Source organism: Mastigoproctus giganteus, chromosome 5, assembly GCF_048544385.1.
Source record: "Mastigoproctus giganteus isolate SK-2022 chromosome 5, ASM4854438v1, whole genome shotgun sequence".
Lineage (NCBI taxonomy): Eukaryota > Metazoa > Arthropoda > Arachnida > Uropygi > Thelyphonidae > Mastigoproctus > Mastigoproctus giganteus.
This window is the reverse complement of record NC_143579.1, coordinates 157,061,507-157,075,436: the sequence shown is the minus strand read 5'-3', so window position 1 is coordinate 157,075,436 and position 13,930 is coordinate 157,061,507.

Genomic DNA, 13,930 nt, shown 5'->3' with positions numbered 1-13,930 from the left:
GATGTAACCCTGGAACCAAGGTATGGGCGTTAGATCCCAGTGATGCTAGTCTGGAAGTCCAGCAGCATCACTGGGAGGTCCCCTCACCACGTACAGGTGCCCACGTCGAGGGGCAGAGCTTAAGGATTTATTCAAGATAAAGCGATTGATGTTCAATGCATAATTGCGTGTATTACTCTACTACTTCCACCTCTTTATTTGGAAAGGCGTGATTCAAAAAGGCTACCATGGCTCTGTCATTTAATAATAATAAAAGGGGGTATTCTCTATAAGATGCAGCCATTGAGCTGTTTAGAAAACTGTGTGGCATTGATGTGCAATTGTTTAGCATCTGCATCCAGTCTTTTCTGATTCAAATATGCTTGTGCAACTCCAACAGTGGTTACGACACTAGACCGTCAGTTGGATAGACCAGAGTTCAAATTTTGCCAAAAAAAAAAAAAAAATCGAGAGGGAAAAAATCGCGACAGTCGCTTCATCGGACCTGCCACCAAGGTCGACTTGATGGCTGAGACAGAGACTGACGCCATCTAGTGCCGCAATCTTATATAGTGAAACCCATATGCCAAGCATTGATAAAGGTGCAATTTTCTCTGTGCAGTTTAAATTTTAGGCAGTTTTAATGTCACCACTCCTTTAATCAATCTCATCGATTAATACCCAAGCAGTTGGGAGGTAAGTTCCGATATTTTAGGTTTCTGATCTTTTTTATTGTCATTTCACCTCGGAATTAAAGGATTATCCATAACATTAACATAGTCTAATAACTATGGAGTAGAGTAACTCGTCACGCAATGTTTGCATCCTTTGGAAACTGTAGGATTAAAGTAAGTCACTGTGCATGTGGGTAATTACTCTAAAAATACAGAAAGGAAAATCAATTACACGCCACGCCAAAGTATTTTTATGGATTGCCTCCATTTTTCCTTCCTATTGTAGTTTAGTTTGTTGTCAGTATGTTTTATTGAATTTGTAGTAGCTTTCAGGCGACCCTTTTTTGTAGGTATACACCAAAGCTTTCTTCGAAGCCAGTTTAATCTTTCAGTAGCTGACGCACTTTTCCCCCTTAATTATTTCCATTTGCATTTTAACCCAACAGACAGGTACACAGTTAAGTCAATTGAATCAACTACATATTTGCGTGTATTTGCAATAGTGGTATTTACTCGATTAAATGAAGCGTCCACACCTCTCTGAAAGCAATATTTGGATGATAACCGGTTTCTGCTAACAGTTTTTCTCCAACGTTGAACCTGTTTTGAAAATTAATTTGGAAAATTCTCGTACTCGTTAAACGAAAGCATACAAATGGCCATCAGTAAACAGAAGATCAAATAAGAAAAATACAAAATAAAACACTACTTATTTATGAATGTAATTTTTTCATAGGTATCAAAGGTTTTATAAAAGGTTTTCTTGTATCACAATAATGGTCAAAACAAATAAATTATTAAGTGACACCTGCGAAAGAGAGTTCTATGTTAAAAGGAGTTTAATTCTAATTGTTAAATAATAATATTCTCCTTTGCTTTCTTTCCATTGTAATCAATTGTAATCTATTTGCTTACTTCTTTTATTGCTACAATTATAGATGGTATGCATCATCATCACACACACTGAAAATTTCAAAAATTCTTACTGGAATCATCATCGGGAACAACCTGTCGGATATTACACAACTAACTGTAAGAAACTCCTTTTGAAATAGATGGTCCTGGTTCACATTGAGTTATACATTGACTCGGCTTATTTAGTCCAAATGATCTCTCTCTCTCTCTCTCTCTCTCTCTCTCTCTCTACCCACTCCCTGCCCCATGAAGCCAGCATTGCACTCAGTTCTCAGTAAACTTCCTCCCTATAATTGAGCATCCAAAGTAGCCAGGGTTTTATTCAAAGAGAAAATTAAGACTCTGTTAACATATACAATAGAGTCACTCCAGGCTTTCGTCTCCACTGTTTTTCTAAATAGCAGCTCGTGTATGCGTATGGCATGTTCATTATGTGAGATACATTCTTTCAATGATCTATTTAGTCATTCTTTCTACTGAAATATGGGCGTCGGCCGCTACACTACCACTGTCAAGGGAATATAGTATCTAAGTCAGGATAAGAAAATCAATGTTGGTCAAGGTCGTGTTGATTAGTTTCTTTTCAACCTATTCGCTATTGGAACATGTAAGATCATAAGTAATTTCGGTCGGTTTTTGTTATTTATATATTTGATATTTTGTTGTTTTCAATTTGCACTGACGGAAACAAAATCATAAGATGTCCACATATTATCTGTAAATTGCCTGTACTCTATGCTTAGTTTATGCTTTTTGGGATGAAATCCTACTTCAGAGTGGAAAAACATGGCACACACACTCTCTCTCTCTTCCGAAACCCATCAATTCCTTCAAGTTCTCATCGAGACATTTAATGGGAACTTGAAGGAGTTGAATTCTCAACCACAACCACACGGTGTGGAGAGACAGCGATTATAATTGCTGCGATCAGCACAGTAGTCACCATCACTGTCCTTTCAAACCGTCTGGGAAAGGCTTCAGTTCGAATCCCATAAAGAACGAATTATGTACTTTTTTTTTTTTTTTTAACTCAGTGTCGAAGTTAGTCGAACTCTGACGAGGATTACAAGGTTCACGCCCCACCCCAAAAACAGCAAACCTGGATTCAACGCAATTTTCAAGCACAATGCAGTGACGCTTTATTGCATCAGATTGTCAGAGTAAACCACTTTCACATTCAGGACCACCGATATGGCTAAAATAATCCAAACACTAAGACTGACTGCACGATCAACACTAGCGACCTCATTGCAATCCAGTAAATGTCCCATCTCCCTTGTTGTTGTTGTTTGTTAGAGTTATTGGTGCATCAGCAACTTAGGCTATAATGCACTAATTACTGTCTGATATTTCCTTCGTTTTTCTTACAGGAGATAGCAGTTCAGATAAGGTGATATTTATGAATAAATTTTAGAAAAAGAAAAATGTCATCTATGTTCTCTCGATCTCCTAGGACACACTGCAGTGTTAAATGATTGTAATCATGGAAATTAGAGGAAAAAGCTGTTTTCCGTTCTTTTTGATATTGCGGGCATTCGATGATGATATGCTTTACTGTTAGTGGGCATAAACAATTACTGCATTGTGGAGGGTCACTGTTTGTTAGTAGATAGCTATGAGTGAGGAAAGTATGACCAATGCGTAATCTGGCTAAAATAGTTTCTTCCTTTCTGTTTCGTCTCATGCTGGATTGCCACTGTTTAGGTTCTCTCTTGATTTCAAAAAGTTTATTATTTTTCTGATCTTTCCACAAGCGTGTCCACACTTCTTTATATGTCTGTTTGATAAAGGACTTTTGATCAATATATGGAGTCCTGAAATTTGATGGTATCTCATTTGTAACAATTTTAGCGGCTAAATCTGCCTGCTCGTTTCCTACGATTCCAACGTGTCCAGGGATCCAGCAAAATATTACGAGCTGTCCACGTCCATGAAGTGCTAATAACTGTGCTAAAATTTTCTGTATCAGAGGATGACTAGGGAAGGATTTACACTGTAGAGCATTAACAGCACTCAACGAGTCCGTATAAATGATGGATTTAGCGTACGAGGCTTCGTTTATATTCTCTAGGGCTAGTAGAATACCATATAACTCTGAGGTATAATTACTGCATTCTGGTGGGAGCTGTCTGGAGATGGTGGCATTTGGTAGTACTACAGCTGTGCCAACTTTATTACCAGTTTTGGATCCATCTGTGTATAGCTGAATGAAGCTGCTAAACTCTGTAGAGTGAGCCATATGTATTTGTCTAATGTTGATTTCGGAGAAGCTATTCTTTCCCCATTGCTGAAAATGTCTATCAATATTTACTGGAGCCATGGAAAACCATGGCTGCGTTTCCATGCTAGTATCCTGGAGGGTGTTAGAAAACTTCAGGCCCCAGCTTGTGATCAAAGCTTCAAGCCTAATGCCAGATGGTTTGTTGTAACGCCGTTTAGTTTGATAGATTTCTCTCCATTTTGGCGTGAAGAGGTATTGCCACATGGGATGATGTGGGAGACTGCTGATTTTGGCTGCATAATTTAGTAGTAGAGTTTCACGCCTAAGGTGTAACGGTGGTTCATAGGCTTCGGTATACAGGCTTAAGATTGGTGATGTGCGAAAAGCCCCCAGTGCAACTCTTAATGCACTGTGATGTACAGGGTCAAGCCATTTCAATACACTTGGCCTGGCTGAGTCATATGCAGGAGACCCATAGTCTAACCGGGATCTGATTAGTGAGCGGTATAGATGTAACAGCACGTACCGATCTGCACCCCATGACATAGAAGAAATTACTCTGAGAAGATTTAGTTTTCTAAGACAACTTGTACGAATATGTTTTATATGTTCCAGGAAGTTTAATTTTTTATCAAATATTACACCAAGAAATCTAATACTAGGTTGGAAAGTAATACAATGAGAATCCAAATGAAGGTCTGGATCCGGATGTAAAGAACGTTTGTGACAGAAGTGTACAGCAGTCGTTTTTGGTTTAGAAAGCCGATATCCATTATTTTTGGCCCAAGAGACTATTTTGTTAATGGTGCTTTGTAGTTGTCTTTCAATAAGTCTCATATTTTGAGAATGACATGACATGGCAAGATCGTCAGCGTACAAGTATGCGTCAACTGTGTTAGGTATGCACTTGGTAATAGAATCAATCCTAATGGCAAAGAGTGTGGTGCTCAACACTGATCCCTGGGGAACTCCCTCTTCTTGTACATATGCTCGAGATAATGAAGAGTGGAAACGGACTTGAAAGGATCTATTGCCTAGAAAGTTCTTAATAAATTTTGGGAGATGACCCCGAAGTCCAAATTTATGCAAGTCCTGAAGAATCCCATATCGCCAAGTTGTATCGAAGGCCTTTTCGATGTCAACACATACCATAACTAGGTGTTCATTTCTCAAGAACGCATTCCGGATATTTGTTTCGGCCTTGATAATGAGATCAAGCGTACATCTTTTTCTCCGGAAACCATACTGACTTGGGCTTAAAATGTTTTGAGTCTCTAATAACCATGTCAGTCTGGCGTTAATTATTTTTTCCAATGTTTTTCCCAGACAACTGGTTAGAGAGATAGGACGGTAATTTTTGGGATCTGTGTGGTCTTTTCCCGGTTTCGGGAAAGCTAGCACATAAGAATGGCACCAGCTAGCAGGATAATACTCCTCTAAGAAAATTCTGTTATACAGTTGTAAGAGTACAGTTAATGATTCCTCACTTAGATGACAGATCATGGTGTAATAAATTCCGTCGGGACCTGGAGCACTGTTTTTCACCCGTGCAAGTGCATTACGCAATTCATTCATGGTCAGAGGCAGATTATAAGAATGAAGGATGGCAGTATTAAAATTTAGTTTGTATTTTTCTGTCTGGGATTTTAGCAATTGAAATGCAGGTTCATATGTGGCAACAGCTGAAAGCGTTTCAAACGTAGTACCTAAGGCATTGGCAATTTCTGTAGGTTCAGAGATTTCTTTCCCTTTTACAAGTAGAATAGGAGAAGTTGTCTGCGAGTATTTACCATTAATTCTTTTGATTTTTTTCCATATTGTGGAAGTATCCGTGGATCTGTTTATGGTGGAGGCATAATGCGCCCATGCTTCTTTTTTACTCTCCCGTCTTATATGACGAGCTTTAGCTCTGACTCTCTTAAACTGTAGGAGGTTAGCTGTGGTTGGATGTTTTCGAAAAATATTCCAATATTTGTTCCTTTCTTTTTTAGCGCTGTTGCATGCTTCGTTCCACCACATTTTTGGATGAAGCCGGATTTTGGATGATGATTTTGGTATAGCAGTCTCGGATGCTTTCATTATTGTATCTGTAATGTAGCTTACTGCAGAGTCAATTGTGTGGGTTGCTATGCAGATAGCATCTAAGTGAGCTATTTCTTGGTATTTAATCCAGTTCGCCTTAGCAAATTTCCAGGTTGTCCTAATGTTACTCTGAGGAGTAGAACTTATACAGAAAGTACAGATGATAGGAAAGTGATCGCTACCGCGAGGGTTATTAGTAACGGTCCAGTCTATGAGAGGAAATATCACTGGAGAGCATATAGAAAGATCAATAGCGGAGGTTGAGCCAGATGGTAAATGCACATATGTGTGAGCACCAGTGTTTAAAATTGTCAGGTTATGTTTGTCTAAAATTTTTTCAATTATCTGTCCTCTGGAGTCAAGATGTTGAGAACCCCATAGCGGGTGATGGCCATTCCAGTCACCCATAATACAAAAGGGGGCAGGTATTTGCATTACTAAATTATCTAAATCAGCAAAGGTGCATGTATGATTTGGTGATAGATACAATGAAACTAATGTTATTGTGATTCCGAAAGTGACACGGACAGCAATAGCCTCTAAAGATGTTTGCAGGGGGATAGGTCTAGAGGGCACTCGAAGAGTTCACTATGAGTGCTACTCCTCCATGAGCTAAATTAGATGAGTTTCTATCTTTTCTATACATATTGTAATTCTTAATTTTCATAGATATTGCATTTGTGAGATTTGTTTCTTGAATGCATACGGCAACAGGCTTGTATTCAGATAGGAGATCGTAAAAATCGTCAAAATTAGCACGGAGCCCACGACAATTCCATTGAATAATTGTATCCATTGTTTGGTTTTAGCTAGTGTCTGCTAACTTCCGTGAGGTAGTTTGCTTACGCCTGTCAATTTTTCCTTTATCCTTCTTTGAGAAGACTGGTCTGCTTGTGTCAATGTCACCTTCTGGATGAATTTCAAGAAATGTGTCATCTTCATCCGCTTTTTCATCAGTGTCCATGGTATCAGATCTGAATGTGTGCGTATCAGTTCTTTCAGAGCTCTTAGTTTGTATTTTCGGTTGCTGATTAGGATTCTTATCTGGAGGTATTGTTACCGGACTATTTACTTCTTGGGTTGCATATTTGGATGGAGATTGTTCTTTTAATGAAGTAAGTATTGATTTCGCCCAACCAGATATAGAGATATTTGGAGGGACGGAGCAGTCAGTCTGAGTTGATATTGTGCGTAGCTGTTGAGTAACTGAGGCGTATGTAGATGATTTAGTAGGGATTGCAAAGTGTTTCTTTGCCTCTTGATATGACACTTTGTTCTCTATTTTATATCTCTGAATGTTCTTCTCTCTTTTCCATTGGATACAATCCTTAGAGAAGGCAGAATGATTTCCCTGGCAGTTAGGACAGTTTTGGGTTTCATTATTACAGTCCGTATGTGTGTGTTCTTTTGAACCACAAGAAGCACAAGTGACTATACCTCTGCACACAGTTTGCGAATGACCGAATTTTTGGCACTTAAAGCACCGAACTGGGTTGGGAATGTACGGTCGAACATGGCATCTGAGATATCCAGCTTTTATAGTTGCGGGGAGATTTGGTGACTTAAATGTCAATATGACTGTTCGTGTAGGGACAGGCTCTCCATCTTTTTTGATGACAATTCTTTTTGCCTGGACTACATTTTGGTTACTTAATTCGGAGACAAGTTCATCCTCTGATACATTTAGAAGATCCCATTCAGATATTACCCCTTTAGAGGAGTTCAAGGTGGCATGTGGGGTAACCTTTGTGGGAATTCCACCAAAGGTAGATATTTTCAAGAGTCTTTCAGCATGTCTGTATTCACTCATCTCCACTAATAGGTCTCCAGATCTTAGTCGCCGAACCATTTTTGGAGGCCCAGCCACATTTTCGAGACATTTCTGAATCAAAAATGGGGAGAGTTTACTCAATGGTTGGTCTGTGGAGGAATGTAATATTAAGAAGAGAGGAGCAGAAAAATCTGTCCCTTCTTTTTTTTGTCTCTTAGCATGGGATTTATTCAAATTATCATGGTCGTCATGTCTACTTGAATCTGGATCAAGAGATCCATAGTAGGACTGTTTTGTGTTGTCCATAGTTGCTCCTTTTAGTCCCGGGAGAGTGGATTTCTCCTCCCAGGCTTCCAGCCCCGCCACGTGGAGGCAGGAGCGGTGCCACCAGTGACCAAGCGATAAGGTTGTTAGTGTTAGTGCGTTAATAGATTAGTTTTATATACAAGAAGAAAGGTGGCTTTCCTTTCTGTTGAGTAAGCTGACTTCTTTACTTTAGAAGAGCAAAATTATATAACTTTGGAAATTAGAAACTAACGTTCAACTACAATCAATCGCTCTTTTAAGAAAAATCGCTTTCAAATCACTATAGAATCGCTTTAGTCACTCGCTTGGCACTCGGGGCCCCATCTCCCTTGTCTTGGCCGTTAACTTCTAAGATCTACTGGAGCTGAAATCCACATACCTTCAGACATCACTACACAGCAGTGTATTTAGCTTGATGCTTTTCAACACAACTGTTTTAATAAAGAGAGTATGTTTCAAATACACTTTGCATTATTAAAATCTTGATGACCCTTGCCATTTTAAGAGTGTATGGTTAGGTCCGCAAAGTCTGCAAGCATAAAATTACTGTTGTAATAAAATCTCGTATTCAAAATGTCTCTGGTACTATTTATTTAGCCTCAGCCGAGCTATAAGTTATCCTTCATTTATTACAGCTTCGCTAACCACTCATTTTATCATTTGTACCTGATAGCCATCAGATATTACTTCACCAATAATGCAGCGTGAACCAGAGAGTTGTCGATGAAGCACTTGTTAACAGAAAAACGGATTTTTCGCATGGCACAAAGATATTTTTATTTCCCCGCTTTGGCTACGCCTTCTTTCTATTCCCAGGAATCAAACTTCGCTGAAGGGAAGGATTTTTGATCATTGGAGGAAGTTCAACGGTGTACATCGAGGGCATCGAAATGTATGTCGGTAAACCAGTTCCAGAAATGCTTCCAATCATGGCAGAAGAGAGTAGCTTCGTGGAAAGCTACCCAGCAGAATTACTTTGAAGAGGACAACAGCAAAATAATTGATAAGTTGATTTTAGCTTACTTACGAAGTAATTCCTGGAACCTGGAACTTTCTAGGACACTCTTATCTGTGTATTCTGTGCTAGGCTGAATGGCCAGCGCTGCATCTAGGAGAGAACCATCCTATTAAATTTACGTGTACAATATATTACATTTTACTTTCTTGATTTTGATTGCTTTATATTTTATTCTATTCGCATATTATCTTATTCTTTGTACTTAAAAATTTCAATTTATTCATTCTTAATTTTGTCAACCTTAAGGTTAGGTTATTTGTGTTAAACCCCAAAGCAACTTAAGGCTATGAGGTGTTTATCCATTCGAAATCACGTCAATTCGTTGTACGAGAGTTCGGTGTATGGTATTTTAGATGAAGCGTAATACCCACCCTCGTTTTTTAATGCACATTCGTTTAGGAGATCCGATTAAAAAAAGGGACAACGGAATATAACAGAACTTTGTTCGCACTTTATTTTCACTTCTGTAAGTTGCATTCTTTAAGATATGCACATGGATGGTGGCACGGGGGGAGAATTGTTCCAGAGACCAAACATGGAGATCATTAATGGATGCCGGCTGGATAATATGAATCTTCTGACGTTCGGTTTTCAACCTGCGCTATAGTTTTAATTGAAAGATGTTTGTTTGTTTGTTATTTGAAAGCTATTGGCGCAAGAGCAGCTTAGGCTATAATGCGCCTAGCCTAGGTAGGAGAGTTTTGTATATCAGCATTTTTTCACTTTACTTGTGGTTTATGGCAGAACCAAGACTTTGCTATATATATTGTGTAGTTTCTCTATAAAAGGTGTACTTTTAATTTTATATGTTTTGAAAGTATCCAGTTAACTTGAGGAAGGAGAAAACTTCGGTTATATTTGGCCGGTCATCTAAAATTGTTTTAAGCATGAGATTGTTTTGTTTATTCATTATTGATTGAAAGGCTCTTTGACGTTCTCTATGAAATTTTGGGCAGTTCACCATGAAGTGATGTATAGTCAGCGGAACTTGACAGTTTTGGCATTGAGGGGGATCTTCACCTCTGAGTAGGTAACAGTGTGTCATATGTGTATGCCCGATTCGCAATCGAGCGAGGATCACTTCTTCCTGTCTATTCGATCGGAAGCTAGTAGACCATGGTCGAAGTGTTTCTTTTATTAGGCGAAGTTTGTTGTTAGTCTGATCTAGCCAGTGTTTTTGCCATTGTTTTATACTGCTTTGGTGGATCAAGGATTTGTAATCTGTATATGGCATTGTATGAAAGGCATAATCAGATGTGGAAGCTTCTTTTGCTGCTTTGTTTGCTCTTTCGTTTCCAGTTATTCCTGTGTGGCCTGGGATCCAGCAGAATCTGATATTGTGCTTTCTTTGTAATACCTTTGATACTGAAAATTGGATATGTTGTAGGATTGGATGTCCTTTGGTATTTGCGTTCTGCAAGGCAGTAACAGAGCTAAGCGAGTCCGTGAAAATAATGCTGTTTGCTATCTGTTTATGTTTGATGTGGTTTATAGCCATTGAAATGGCTTGTAATTCAGCAGTAAAAATACTGCATTCTTTTGGGAGTTGTTGGATGAAGGTACGATCCTCAAAATGAATTGCAGCTCCTGCACAAGTCTCTGATTTAGACCCATCTGTATATATGAAAGTGTGATTTGGATATTGTTCTTTGTATGCTGCATATAACTGCTGGTAGTTTTTTCTGGATAGAGTGTTTTTCCCCCAGGTTTGAAAATACATATCATATATGGGTTGAACTATGCACCATGGTGGAATGGTCTGTGCAATTGCAGTAGCCACGTTGTCATAATCAAGCTCTCGGCTTAGCAGTAAATCTTTCAGACGGATGTTGGCAGGTCGATTCATCCGTGGATGGGCTTGGTATATGTTTTCCCAGTTATATGAAATCAGAAAGTCTCTATTTGGATGATCACTGATAGATTTTGTCTTGACGGCATAGTGCAATAACAAGTTCTGTCGTCTAAGCTGTAATGAAGGTTCATGGGCTTCTGCATAAAGGCTTTGTACAGGTGAAGTTCGAAAAGCGCCGAGTGCTATACGGAGTGCACTGTGGTGTATGGGGTCTAACCATCTCAAAGCACTTGGTTTAGCCGAGTCGTAAACAGCTGCTCCATAATCTAGTTTAGCACGAACTATAGATCGATAAAGTTTGAGAAGTGTATATCGATCTGCTCCCCAAGTTGTTGCGGAAAGAACTTTGAGAATGTTTAATTTCTTTAAGCAAGAAAGCCTGAGTTGTTTAATGTGATCAAGGAATGTTAGTTTCTTATCCAAAAGAAGTCCTAAGAATCTTATGCTTGGTATTACTGGGATAATATGTCCGTCAAGTTTCAATTCGGGATCAGGGTGTAGGTTTCGTTTTCTACAGAAGTGTATACACGCAGTTTTTTGTGTGGAAATCCGGAAGCCATTTGTTTGAGCCCATTTGCTTATTTTGTTTATTGTTCCTTGTAGTTGACGTTCTATACTTCGCATATTCTGAGAGTGATAGGAAATGCTGAAATCGTCAACGTATAAAGCAGCGTCAACGATTCTTGGAATGTGCTCGGTTATTGTATTTATTTTAATAGCGAACAGGGTAGTGCTAAGCACAGACCCCTGAGGCACTCCTTCTTCTTGGATGAAAACCTTTGAAAGGATTGTCTGCAGCCTAACTTGGAATGTCCTGTGTTGCAAGAAATTTTGGATATATTTAGGAAGATGTCCACGTAAACCAAGGAGGTGTAGGTTTTGTAGGATTCCATAACGCCATGCCGTATCGTAAGCTTTTTCTATATCAAAGCAGATCATGACGTGATGTTCCTTGCGGATGAAGGCATTCCGTATACTGTTTTCTAGTTTTATAAGTAGGTCTAGTGTTGAGCGATTTTTCCTGAAACCATGCTGTGCCGGGTCGAGAAGATTATTACTGTTCAGATACCACATTAAACGAGCGTTGATGATTTTTTCCATAACTTTGCCTAGGCAACTTGTTAAAGCAATTGGACGGTAGTTGCGTGGATTGGAAAGATCCTTTCCCGGTTTTGGGAAGGCCAGAATTATTGCATGATGCCAACTATGTGGAAACTGGTTTTCTAGAAAGATTTTGTTGAACAGTTCAAGTAATGCCATTTGGGATTGGTGGTCAAGTTCCTTTATCATCATGTAGTGAATTTGGTCTGGTCCTACAGCGCTTTGCTTTGTCTGCGACAGAGCTGTTTTTAATTCATGGAAAGTTAACGGAAGGTTGTACTGTTCGTCATTTCTTGTGGAAAAATTCAGTTTGTGTTTTTCTATTCTTGCCTTGTATGTTTGAAAATTAGGAGTATATGATGTGGTTGCTGATGTTTTGGCAAAGGTTTCACCCAGTGCATTGGCTATTTCTGAAGGCTGTGCGGTGATTTGTCCATTCCAGTTTAGGATTGGGGGTGGATTAATCTGGTATCTGCCATTCATTTTTCTGATTTTATTCCAGACAGTTTGAGATGGTGTGGGACTTGTTAAAGTGGATGCAAATTTTATCCAGGATGCTTTGCTACTGGCTCTTCTAACGTACCTGGCTCGCGCTCGTGCCTTTTTGAATAATACTAGGTTCTCTGTAGTGGGACATCTTCGGAAATTATTCCAGGTTTTAATTCTCTCTCTTTTAGCGTGTGAACATTCTTCATTCCACCATGGTTTTGGATGTCTTGGAAGGTGTGGTGATGTTTTTGGAATAGTCTGCTCAGCAGCTTGGATTAGTTTATTTGTTACATATTGTACTGCTGCATCTAAAGGCTTTTGCTTGATAATATCTGCATCTAATTTTACAATGGATTTATACTGTTCCCAATCTGCTTCATTTACTTTCCATTTGGGATTTCTACGTGACTGACATGTGGTTCCTGATATCATGGAAATGATTATTGGATAGTGATCGCTGCTGAGAGGATCTCTGTGTACAGACCAATCAAGTATTGGAAATAATGTTGGAGAGCATAATGATAGGTCAATAGCTGTGCTGTTTCCCGATGGAAGATGCATGTATGTATGTGTGCCATCATTCAACAGGGTTAAGTCATTCTGTTCTATCCATTTTTCGATCTGTTTTCCTCTCCGGTCTATGGCTGTGTTTCCCCACATAGGACTGTGTCCATTGAGGTCTCCCAGTATACAGTAGGGTGGAGGTAACTGAGTTAATATATCTTCCAAGTCTTGTTGTTGTAATTCTTGGTTTGGGGGAACGTAAATTGTTATAATGGTTATGAGAGATTTAATGGCTATGCGTACTGCAACCGCCTCAAGGGTTGTGTTTAGTGGAAGAACTTGGGAAGGAATGTGTGATTTTACCAAAATTGTCACACCACCATGGGTCGTGCCACCTGTTACTCTGTCTTTACGGTATGTGATATAGTTCTTTACTGTGGGAGAGTCTTGAGGTCTGAGATACGTTTCTTGCAGGCAAAGACACAGCGGGGTATGCTGTGCAATCAGATCATATATATCATGTATATTAGTGCGGAAACCTCTGCAGTTCCATTGGATTATAATCCCCATTATTTGGTTTTCGAGAAAGTGTCAGACTGTTTCTTAGCTGTTGCTTTAAGCTTTTCAAGTTTATGTTTTTCCTTTGGAAAATATGGTTTGCCGGTATCCATCTCTTCTTCCGCAAAAATCTCTAGTACTGATTCCTCTGCTTGATTGGTCAATTCTGTATCCATTTGTTCTGTTGGCTTCTGGCTTATGACATTACGTTTTTCTGTGGCTTTTGTTTCTGTGTGTTTTGCATTCGGAGGTACAGATAGTGGTGTGTTTGTGACTTTCTCTTTTTGTTTTGGCTGGGATGTGAGAAGTAGACCTCGTGCCCAGTCTGAAATAGACTTCTTTGGGGGAATCGTGAAATCTGTTTGCGTCTCTATTGTACGCCATTTCTTTAAGACCTGTGCATAGGAAGGTCTGTTTAAAATAGTCGGGAGTACAGTTCTCTTAGCTTCTTGGTATGTTA